This window comes from Malus domestica, chromosome 06 (assembly GCF_042453785.1).
Source record: "Malus domestica chromosome 06, GDT2T_hap1".
Lineage (NCBI taxonomy): Eukaryota > Viridiplantae > Streptophyta > Magnoliopsida > Rosales > Rosaceae > Malus > Malus domestica.
Window position 1 is genome coordinate 16,954,083 of NC_091666.1, and position 12,824 is coordinate 16,966,906.

Genomic DNA, 12,824 nt, shown 5'->3' on the forward strand with positions numbered 1-12,824 from the left:
TGGGTAGTTCATTGTAATCTTACAATGTGATTTGCCTAAGAGCAAATGAACGAGAGATAGAACTCAAAGAATGGGTTCTTTGAGAGACAAGAAAGTAATCAATAAATATAACAACCTAGTTCCTATACCAAAAGCTCCAAGGTAGTCGAGAAGGATTTATAAACCGTCTAAGTTGAATGGTTTGAACTTTATGACTATGTCATAGAGTTGCACCTCTTAATTCGAAAGAAATAAGAATGAAAATCCTTATGACTACATTGAGTGTATATATGATATATACTCAAGGAAATGGTAAAGTACCATTTAACCCGAAATAATGAAACCTTCATAAGCTAATTGGTAGCTTAAGGTAACTACAATCAAAATGATGGTTGACTTTGAAGAAACCATTTTTGACGTAGTCTTGGTTTCAATTAATTCGAAGATAGCTAGCTACAACCAAATGGTGATTCAATGTTTGGACATAATATGGGTTTTCGAAACCATTATTAAGATAGTCTTGATAATATATGTCTAAAAACTATGAATCACAAGACATGTAAGTTGTAGAGATCCATCCATCATGAATCTTAGCAAGCTAGTGGGAGCTATAAGCGTCTTATGAGAGAAAGGTCAAATCGTTTGATTTCTCATAAAGATGTAAATGAATCTTTTGTTTACTAGGTTTACAAAAGATTAGTGGGAGTTAATCATATTCCTAAATTTGTATATATATATGAATATATATATGATATATATGAATATATATATGAATATATATATGATATATTAATTTTGGAAATGAAAAGAATACTTCTTCGTTAAAGTTATGACTTTAAACATTCTATAACGATAGAATGTATATGGGAGACATAGTCTATATACATGAGATAGAAATCTATAATGATAGATTTTTTAGGATATAATTGGATTATATCAATTCCTAATAATAGACAAAAGATGCTAGGAAGTTTCTCATATGATGATAAACTTCAATTAGAAGGATGACTCTAGTGTGACTAGCAAGTTGCCCTTCTCAAATGGAACGTGCCCTTTTGACTCCCAAAGAAATAATGCGTAAATAGAATCCTTTATGCATACGCATAAAGGTGATTTATGTATTTCATATTGTATGAAAAAACATTGATATGAATTGTACCTAGAACGGTACAAGATGATATCAGTGCAAGCCCAGGATCAGAACCATGGCAACTGTCAAGTGAGTCCTTAAGTATTTAAGAAATACTAAAGGATAAATTCCTCAAAGATCGAGGAAGAATTAGAGTAACGTAATGGAAGCGTAAATGTATTAGATTATGAATCTAATCCATCATTGGATGTTTCTTCATTATGAATGAAGAGATAATCAAATATCTCTTTATTATGACTAAAGAGATATTTGGATGGAAACATTAAAGTAATGACTTTAGTGTGTTCCATTATGAATGCAAAATATATTGCCATATAGAAGTTTACAACAATGTTGTTTGGATGGGAAAGGTCATTTATGAACTCTCTATTCGGTTCCAACCAGAAAGTGTTTGACACTAATGGGGCGATAGCTCAAGCCAGGGAATCAAGGTCTCATCAAGGTTCGAACTCAAATGAGAGACTGAACCATATGATTAAGAATCATGTATAATGGTGACGTCGTTATTCTCAAGGTTGCTTCTATGGATAACATATAGATATCCATTGTCTAGGCCTACTAATCAGCCATTTATGAAATGACTACAGAAGAGGTATCATCACTGATGAACAAGCTGATTGTCTCTAGTGCAAGTGGGAGATTGTTGGAAATGTGCCCTAAAACCAATCATATGATGATACTTTACGGACATTTCACATGTTAAACTAATCTAGTTTAGTATCAAGCCCATAGATTATTGTTTTAAACCGTCTCATATAAATGGTATATGCTTAAACAATAAGTCTAAGGAATATGTGATTGGGAGAATACGATCTAAAGAAGTTAGATTCATGAGACAATTCTTTCATAGACACATCCTAAATGTTCCTGATCATAAGATTGCCAATTGGGCATTGACAGTCCGTTAAGATCAGTACGTACTGTGTCTTCTCTCAGGGAGAGTGACTAGTCTCGAGTCATTGGTGTGTGTGACATCACGACAAGTACGTAGGTGCTCAATAGAGAATGAGTTCACTGAACACGATCAACGAAGAGTTCTCATATTCATGTTACATGAGAACTCATGGTTGGGATAATGCAAAGTAGTCCTTTGACCTGAGGTATCATAGTTGTCTTGTGGTTAAGTCCTTAATCTTTGATTATGTCAAAGTCACCCCATCGGGGTGTCCACGGCATCGTTGGGGTTAAGCCACTTAGTCATGGAGGCAAGTGAATGCGCAACAAGGGATCTCTAACCTTCAAACTGTTTGAGGGAGAATACTCTATGATATGATTAAGAATCTTTGGCCAAAGTATGAATGAGATTTAGGAAAGCGTTCCAAATCACATTCAAGGTAATCATATAAGCACACAAATCACATTGGATAGTAGACATGAATAAATAAACTATCAAACCAAACAATGTGGTCAAGAGTATTGTATTAGAGAAAGACCGTATTGCATTTGTAATCCTAAACTGAATAGGTTCTCCACCTCTTCTGATTAGCTTGGGTAACCATGATATGCTGCTAGGTGTCACTCATGGTTTGTGGAAGCCCTAAACGTGTGTAATCACTAAAGGGAGAATTGAAAGTAAGTTTCAATTCACAATCGATGTGAAATGGTTTTAATCGCCCACTGCCTCGCTGAAAGGAACCTAATGGATCGTACACCGTGTAAGGTGAAGATTGAAGAAACAATGGAGATGAGTAAGAATAATTAAATGGTTTAATTATTTATGGCAAGGATTAATTAATATGTTAATTAATCAAACGAATGAGTTCGTTAAAGACCTCGGGATAGTTTTTGGACCTTAAGGCCCAATGGGCTTCGAACGTCAAGCCCATTGACTTAAGTTGTATGACAACTTAATGACTAAATATTCACAAAGGCCCAAACAACCCAAATACACCCTAAGGCCGGCCATATTGTTAAGGGTAGTGAACTTGGACTTATTTACAAGTTTGCCACTCAAATGAATAAAGGTATAAATATGACTTTATAGCCAAAATTCATTTAGGGTTTGTTTTGGAGAAAATTGGAGAGAATATGTCTCTCCATTTCTCTCTAAAGAGGCCGGCCCCTTGGAGGGTGCATCTAGCAATCCCACTACTCCAAGGTCACTCATTTCTTCTCCAATCTAACCTTTGTGAAGAGACTTAGAAGTTCTCAATTTTGGGAACTTGGAGAAATCTTTTCATCCATCCAAATCCATAGATTTAAGATGCAAGGAATGAAGGCCCTCTCTTTGGGTGATTAGCCTTTGCTTATGCAAAGAGGAATCTACAAAGGTATAAATCTCAACTCACTTTGTTTTGAGTTGATTAATGGTTCACCAATCTACTAGGCTTTGAATTTCATGGTTAATGTTTTGTTTTTTGAATGCATGCAAGCATGATTCCGCCTTTTAATTGTTAAATGCATGCTATAGATGTTATTCAAATGAACATGTTTTCACAAAATTATCCTTCAAAACATATGTCCATGGCTTCGAATTCACCTCCAATTAAAAGGAATTTAGTTCCTCATGTTCATAATAATTGAAAATGCAATGTAAAATAAACATGGAAACGAAACAAGGAAAGAAAGAACTCTTAGAACTCCAATAGTTCTTCTTCTCCAAGGTTGCGGTTGAATGTATTTATGTGATGTAGAATGAATTGTGGAAGATGGTGGTGCAAAATATATGAGGGATGGTCCCCTGAATTGTGCGGCATAATGATGTATTTATATGCTAGGGTTTTCACAAATTTTGGGTTTGCGGCACCAAATTCTTGGATGACAAGGATAAAGCTCAGCCCAATCCAAGAGGGAAAAGAACTAGGGTTTGTGCAGATTTTAGGGCTTCTAGAAGGACAAGGGTGAGGCACCTCGTTAGGGGTTCTAGAAGGAATGTCTTGTGGCAAGTTCTTAGGCTTCTAGAAGGGAAGACGGCGCCACCTTTATAGGGATTCTAGAAAGGGTGGTGCAGCATATGTTTAGGGATAGGGATAAGCCTTCTAGAAGGGTATTTGTGTAGGTTTCTAGAAGGAACAAGGATAAAACATGTGGCACCTTTATAGGAACATGTTGTGGCTTATAGAACCAAGTATTTAGGTCCCCTTGCAACTGATTACTCATCTTCCAAGTCTTCAATTAATTTCTCCATCTCTTTAGCACATTCCTCGCTTCATTTGATCTTGAAAAACATCCATTCCTTGGGCTCCACATGCATGTTATCCATTTCGGCCTAAAAGTGCTCTAAAATGCACCAAAATGCACTTTCTTGCCATTTGACCCTACAAACACACGAAAATAGCTTAAAGTACTAAAATAACTAGGAACTAATAACATAAATGCAAGAAAACAAGCTAACTAAGTCGCATAAATATGCTCCTATCAGGAACAACCTATGTCAACTCTTGTCGTTCTTCTAGAACGGTCTTTTCTCCCCCTAACGACGGGAAGACTGTCTCATTAAAGTGACAATCAGCAAAACGAGTTGTAAACATATCACCTGTTAAGGGTTCCAAATATCTAATGATAGATGGTGAATCAAAACCCACATAAATTCCCAATCTGCACTAAGGTCCTATTTTAGTGTGTTGTGGTAGTGCAATAGGCGCATAAACAACCTAACCAAAAACTCGTAAATGTGAAATGTTTGGCTGATGCCCAAACACGAGTTATATTGATGAGTATGGGTGGTTGGCTATAGGTCTTAATCGAACCAATGATGCAGCATGTAAGATGGCATATCCCCATGTAGAGATTGGCAATTTTATTTTCATGAGCATAGTGCGAGCTATTAATTGAAGCCGCTTGATAAATGCCTCTGCTAAACCATTTTGAGTCTGGACATGAGAAACAGAGTGTTCAACATCAATGCTCAGTGTCATGCAGTAATCATCAAAGGTTTAAGAGATAAATTCGCCAGCGTTATCAAGTCGAATTGACTTAATGAGGTGATCTGGGAACTGTGCTCACAACTTAATTATCTAAGCAAGAAGTCTCGCAAAAGCTACATTTCGAGTAGAAAATAGGCAAACATGTGACCATCGGGTAAATGCATCAACCAAAACCATAAAATATCGAAATGGTCAACAAGGTGGTTGAATAGGCCCATAAATATCCCTTGAATTCTTTGCAAAAATGATGGGGATTTAGCATCAACTTGTAGTTGTGATGGTCTAATTACCAACTTCACTTGAGAACAAGCCTTGCAAGGGCTATCATTTGAGATAGCAATGTGTCTGCTCAATAATGGATGTCCATTGGAGTTGGTAATGATCCTACGCATCATGGTGGATCCTGGATGACCTAGACGGTCATGCCAAAGCATATAAGCTTTTGAATCAATGAACTTCTGGTTCATGACAGTATGTGCCTTAATTGTCATTATGTATGTATAATACAATCCACTCGATAAACCACGCAACTTCTCCAATATACACTTCTGGGTATCATTGGAGGTAATGCATATATATTCCACATGTTTTGCACTTTTCGTTTCAATATGGTATCCATTTAGACATATGTCTTTAAAACTTAACAAATTTTGAGTAGATTGAGTAGCATATAACACATTTTGTATGGACAATATTGTTCCATTTGGTAACATGATCTAGGCTTTTCCTGAGCCTTCAATTACATCGATTGCCCTGATATTGTTGTTACCTTTACTTTTGCAAGTATTAAGCTTGAGAAATACTTTCGATCTCGAAGTATTGTATGCGTGGTTGCGCTATCTGTAAGACAAATATCTCCACCATTGCTCTTGTTCTGAGAATAATATAATTTTTATCCATGTTCTCTGAGTAAGGAAATTATAGTTAAAAATAGTTTATTCATCCGATTAAACAATTCCCAATCATGGTCCTTGCGGATCAGATCATCCATATAATATACAAAAAGAAAGTCCAGATATTTGATATCTTTCTCTTTGAATGAGATCTCAATTCCAACGACGGTTTCATTAGATATCTTACAACTAGAAGCCCTCTTTTTTCAAATCCAATTCCTCCACCACTGCGAACCCCAGTTAGATTCAGGCATGATACAATTTTTAGTTATTGGGAGAACCTAAGTACTCTCTTTCGGATCCAGGAAACAGCTCTCAGAGATCTTTTTTCCTTTTGGAAGATACAGGAGCGAAACAATCAACCTATTAATATTGGAAGACCCAAACCACTTTTATTGAATTGAAAATGCGAGCATTAAACCACAAGTACAAATAACAAGAGTACATCAAACATAAATGATTCATTCGGACCAATATACTTCATTCCCTCATTCAATAACGAAGTCCAAAACATCTAAGTGGGTTGTGTTCAATTGTCCTGATAAATCAAACACCGAATCAGGTATATCCATCAGTTTAGCCTAGTCTAGGAAATTAGTCTCAACACCCTTCTTCTTGAGGGACGTTTAATACAAGTCCATCAGATGTTTTGGGGTACGACAGGTACACACCTATGGCAAACTCCTTCAGGATTTCTAGGAGTGTTCATATGAGCTTTGCCTTTTTGGCGATTTGCATTCTTAAAGATCAGGCTTGAATTATGCCTTGGAACCTAGTTGTGAAATTGGACATCATGGTTTTTGCCTTTCCTATTCCACCGGCCTCGCTTATGGCCACTTCCTTGCTTGTAGTTATTTCCACGAGAATATGTGTTATTCCCTTCAAGGGAAACAACATTCACTTCTGGGAATGATGCTGATCTGGTAGGTCGGGACTAATGATTCTTTATCAATAGCTCATTGTTTTGCTCAGCTACAAGGAGTACAAATATTAGCTGGTTGTACTCAGTAAAGCCTTTTTCTCTATACTGCTGCTGGAGGAGCACATTGGAGGCATGGAAGGTGCTGAAAGTTTTTTCTAGCATATCTTTTTCAGTGATTGTTTCTCCATAAAGCTTCAACTAGGAACTAATTCTGAAAATTGCAGAATTGTATTCAGCCACCATCTTGAAATCCTGGATCCTTAGGTGAGTCCACTCATAATGAGCCCTTGGAAGAATCATCGTTTTCTGGTGATTGTATCTATTTTTCAATGCCTTTCAGATGGTTAATGGATTTTCAACCGTGAGGTACTCGCTCTTCAAGCCCTCATGAAGGTGGCAATGGATAAAGATCATGGCCTTTGTTCAATCTTGAGAGGATGCACTTATCATCCTTAATGGTTTCCCTAAGATTCCCTTCCTCCAGATGGATCTTGGCATTCATTACCCAGGTAAGCTAGCTATTTCCAGTAATATCCAGGGCAACAAAATCAAGTTTTGCTAAGTTAACCATTTTCTTTTCTGAAAGAAAAATGTAATATGTATTATAGAGGAAGATATTGTTACAACTTCTGGTTCTTACAAAATTTTCATTTTGATATTCAGGCCAAAATGATAAGCTCTTGAAACTTCAGGCTCAAGATTTACATGATGAATGAGGAGGGCGATTGTACCACACCATTCTCATTCAAATAACATATGATGGGTGATTATTCCACACCACTCAAGCAGTTGAAAATTTTAAATATGCAAAGCAAGGTGGGCGATTATACCACACCACCTAAAATTGCAATAAAATTAAATATGTAGTCCAAGATGAGCGATGATACCGCACCATGTTTGATCGCAGCAAAGATAAACAAACATTTTGTTAGTAATCAAGAACTACACCAAACAAGAAATCAAAGTTATAAGTAACTGTTAGGTTAAGAACTAGAAGCAGGCATGGTGGTAGCAGTTCGCAAGGGTATATCTATTGGAAATGTGCCCTAAAACCAATCATATGATAGATACTTTACGGACATTTCACATGTTAAACTAATCTAGTTTAATATCAATGGCATAAATTATTGTTTTAAGCTGTCTCATATAAATGTTATATGCTTAAACGATAAGTCCAAGGAATATGTGATTGGGAGAATGCGATCTAAAGAAGTTAGATTCATGAGACCATTCTTTCGTAGACACATCCTAAACGTTCCTGATCATAGGATTGCCAATTTGGCATTGACAGTCCGTTAAGATCAGTACGTGCTGTGTCTTCTCTTAGGGAGAGTGACTAGTCTCGAGTCATTGGTGTGTGTGACATCAAGACAAGTACGTAGGTGCTCAATAGAGAATGAGTTCACTGAACACGATCAACGAAGAGTTCTCATATTCATGTCACATGAGAACTCATGGTTGGGATAATGCAAAGTAGTCCTTTGACCTGAGGCATCACAGCTGTCTTGTGGTTAAGTCCTTGATCTTTGATTATGTCAAAGTCACCCCATCTGCGGGTGTCCACGGCATCGTTGGGGTTAAGCTACTTAGTCATGGAGGCAAGTGAATGCGCAACAAGGGATCTCTAACCTTCAAACCGTTTGAGGGAGAATACTCTATGATATGATTAAGAATCTTTGGCCAAAGTATGAATGAGATTTAGGAAGGCGTTCCAAATCACATTCAAGGTAATCATATAAGCACACGAATCACATTGGATAGTAGACATGAATAAACTATCAAACCAAACAATGTGGTCAAGAGTATTGTATTAGAGAAAGACCGTATTGCATTTGTAATCCTAAACTGAATAGGTTATCCACCTCTTCTGATTAGCTTGGGTAACCATGATATGCTGCTAGGTGTCACTCATGGTTTGTGGAAGCCCTAAACGTGTATAATCACTAAAGGGAGAATTGAAAGTAAGTTTCAATTCACAATCGATTTAGAAGAGTTTTAATCGCCCACTGCCTCGCTAAAAGGAACCTAATGGATCGTACACCGTGTAAGGTGGAGATTGAAGAAACAATGGAGATGAGTAAGAATAATTAAAAGGTTTAATTATTTATGGCAATGATTAATTAATATGTTAATTAATCAAACGAATAAGTTCGTTAAAGACCTCGAGATAGTTTTGGACCTTAAGGCCCAATGGGCTTCGAACGTCAAGCCCATTGACTTAAGTTGTATGACAATTTAATGAATAAAGATTCACAAAGGCCCAAAAGCCCAAATCCCTAATGTGGCCGGCCATATGTGTTGAATTAGGGTTTTTTTTGGTTCTTTAGGTCATTTATAGAAGTGACTATATAAAGAACTTTATAGCCTAAAATTTATTATGGGTTTCTTTTAGAGAAAATTGGTGAGAACTTGTCTCTCCTTTTCTCTCTAGGAGGCCGGCCCCCTTGGAGGGTGGATCTAGCAATCCCACTACTCCAAGGTCACTCATTCCTTCTCCAATCTCTCCTTGGTGTGGACACTTAGAGGTTCTCAATTTTGGGAACTTGGAGAAACCTTTTCATCCATCCAAATCCATAGATTTTAGATGCAAGGAATGAATGCCCTCTCCTTGGGTGATTAGCCTTTGCTTATGCAAAGAGGAATCTACAAAGGTATAAATCTCAACTCACTTTGTTTTGAGTTGATTCTTGGTTCACCAATCTACTAGGCTTTGAATTTCATGGGTAATGTTTTGTTTTTGAATGCATGCAAGCATGATTCCGTCTTTTAATTGTTAAATGCATGCTATAGATGTTATTCAAATGAACATTTTTTCACAAAATAATCCTTCAATATCCAGCAGGTGAAGCAGAGGAAGAAGAAGAACAGTAAAATTCTTGAAGGAAACAATTTTTTTTTTCGGTGAAGGGAAATGAGAATTGGTTAGAGAATCATGCTAATAACGTGTTATAAATAGGAATGTTCATATGAGATTTGCCTTTCTGGCAATTTGCATTCTTAAAGCTCGTTGGAACCTAGTTGTGAAACTAGACATCATGGTTCTTGCCTTTCCTGTTCCACCGGCCTCGCTTATGGCCACATCCTCGTTTGTAGTTATTTCCACAAGATGATGTGGTATTCCCTAAAAGGAAAGCAACATTCAATTCTGGGAATGGTGCTGATCTAGTAGGTCGGGACTAACGATTCTTCATCAGGAGCTCATTGTTTTGCTGAGCTACAAAGAGTACAGATATCAGCCGATTGTACTCAATAAAGCCTTTTTCTAGCACGTTAGAGGCATGAAAAGTGCTGAAAGGTTTTTCCAGCATATCATCTTCAGTGATTGTTTCTCCATAAAGTTTCAACTGGGAACTAATTCTGAACATTGCAGAATTGTATTCAGCCACCATTTTGAAATCCTGGATCCTTAGGTGAGTCCACTCATAATGAGCCATTGGAAGAATCACCGTTTTCTAGTGACTGTATCTATTTTTTAGTTCTTTCCTAATGGATCTTCAACCGTGAGGTACTTGCTCTTCAGTCCCTCATCAAGGTGGCGACGGATCTTGAGAGGATGCACTATTATCATCCTTGATGGTTTCCCCAAGATTCCCTGCCTCCAGATGGATCTTGGCATCCATTACCCAGGTAAGGTAGTTATTTCCAGTAATATCCAGGGCAACAAAATCAAGTTTTGCCAAGTTCGCCATTTTCTTTTCTGAAAGAAAAATGTAATATGTATTCTGGAGGAATATATTGTTACAACTTCTGGTTATTACAAATTTTTCATTTTGATCTTTAGGCCAAAATGATAAACACTTGAAACTTCAGTCTCAAAATTTACATGATGAATGAGGAGGGTGACTGTACCGCACCATTCTCATTGAAATAACATATGATGGGCGATTATTCCGCACCACTCAAGCAATAGAAAAATTTAAATATGCAAAGCAAGGTGAGCAATTATACCACACCACCTAAAATTGCAATAAAATTAAATATACAGTCCAAGATGGGCGATGATACCGCACCATGTTTGATCGCAACAAAGATAAATAAACATTGGTTTAGTAATCAGGAAGTACACCAAATAAGAAATCAAAAATATAAGTAACTGTTATGTTGAGAACTAGAAGCAGGCATGGTGGTAGCAGTTCTTCATGAAGGTATATCCAGCAGGTGAAGTAGAGGAAGAAGAAGAACAGTAAAATTCTTGAAGGAAACATTTTTCTTTTTTTTTTCGGTGAAGGGAAATGAGAAATGGTTAGAGAATCGTGCTGATAACGTGTTATAAATAGGCAAAAGTCTAAGAGATAACCTTTGCTAGAAACAGGAGTGAGGCTATTGCAAAATATTACACTAACATAATATTGTAGAGGAAGTGATAGATATTATTACTATTAGTTGTTTTTCACTTTCTTTTCTTGATGTATCTTTTGAACACTCGTAATGCTCTATTTATAGAGCAAGTACCTTGAAAACAAACAAATTACACTATTAAGCACATGAAAATTTTACTATATGCATGTGGGCATACATACCAACTATTTACAATAGACAAACGCTCTTCTCTTAATAGAATAGGATAGATAATAGCGTCGTTTTACTTTTCTTATATGAACTTATAAAGAGCAGAGGTATGTTCTTGAGCCTAACTTCTGATAATTAGAGGCTGGAGAGTAAATGCTTTAGTCCAGTTAAAGAAAATAAAAGGCTAAAAAGAGCCTTTGCAAATTGCTGCTTAATTTGTTGATTCAAGCGTTGCCGGATTTTGACTGGGTTCATGAGAAATAAAGGAGGGTTGCTATGGTGCGGTGGGTTTTGAGTTTTATTGGGTGTAGAGATGAATTAAACTTCAATTTTATTTTCTTAGAACTAGTTTGAAAGTGGTTTTTGTGAAAATTGAAGTGTTCGCTGAATGGTTTATTTCCAGTATATTCATTTATACAAGGATACAAGCTTTATACAATCAGATGCATCCTATTCTAGGTAACTAATCTCTATTTACAAGTTGATTGCAATCTAGTCCTATGATAACTCTAACCAGATCATTGACTATTTAAAATCCCTACAATCATGTTTAACCAAATATACTTTCCTTTAACATTCCCCCTCAAGTTGGAGCGTGGATGTCAAGAATGCCTAACTTGAGGAGATGCAAATGGAAAACAGGTGTTCGTAGTGGCTTAGTAAACATGTCAACCACTTGTTCCCCAATGTGTACATAGGCTGTCTTGATTTCTCTTCTTTGAATCCTCTCACGAATGGTATGGCAATCAAGCTCAATGTGTTTGGTGCGCTTGTGGAACACAGGATTCACTGCAATGTGTAACGCAGCTTGATTATCACAAAACAGCTTTACCGGATTAGGATGGGTTATTTGCAAATCCTTCAATAAGTATCTCAACCACGTGAGTTCACAAGTTGCTGCAGTCATGGAACGGTACTCTGCTTCGGCAGATGATCGTGCTACCGTGACCTGTTTCTTGCTCTTCCAAGATATGAGTGAGTTGCCCAGAAAAATGCAATAACCTGTAACTGAACGGCGAGTAATCGGACAACGTGCCCAATCTGCCTAACAATAGCCAATCAAATTTAGCTTACTTTGAGAAGAAAACAGTAAACCTTGTCCAGGAGCATTTTTAAGGTATCGAAGAATTCTATGTGCTGCGTCAAGATGATGTCGCTGAGGTTCATGCATGAATTGACTCAGGGTGTTGACGGCATATGTGATCTCCGGTCTTGTGATTGTCAAGTATATTAATTTCCCAATCATTCGTCGGTATTGTGTAGGGTCTTGGAGAGGATCATTACCAGTGGGTAGTAGCACTAAGTCAGGTTCCAATGGGACCTTTGATGGCTTCACACTAAGTAAACCCGCCTCTTCTAGTATGTCAAGTGTGTACTTGCGCTGATTGATGGTAATGCCAACTTTGGACCGTGCAACTTCAACTTGGAGAAAGTACTTGAGGGGTCCAAGGTCTTTAATTCGGAAGCAGCGGCTAAGGAATTGCTTGAGATCATTGATTGCTCTA

At 37.1% G+C, this 12,824-nt stretch overlaps 1 long non-coding RNA gene across 1 annotated transcript; it reads right to left on the minus strand.

Annotated features, from left to right (window-relative positions):
- Positions 1-12,190: 12,190 nt before the first annotated feature.
- LOC139196678 (uncharacterized) lies at positions 12,191-12,582 on the minus strand. The gene is made up of 2 exons (XR_011581777.1): positions 12,415-12,582; positions 12,191-12,327 (listed from the first exon to the last, which is right to left on the minus strand). It is a non-coding gene; the product is annotated as an uncharacterized lncRNA (long non-coding RNA).
- Positions 12,583-12,824: the final 242 nt, after the last annotated feature.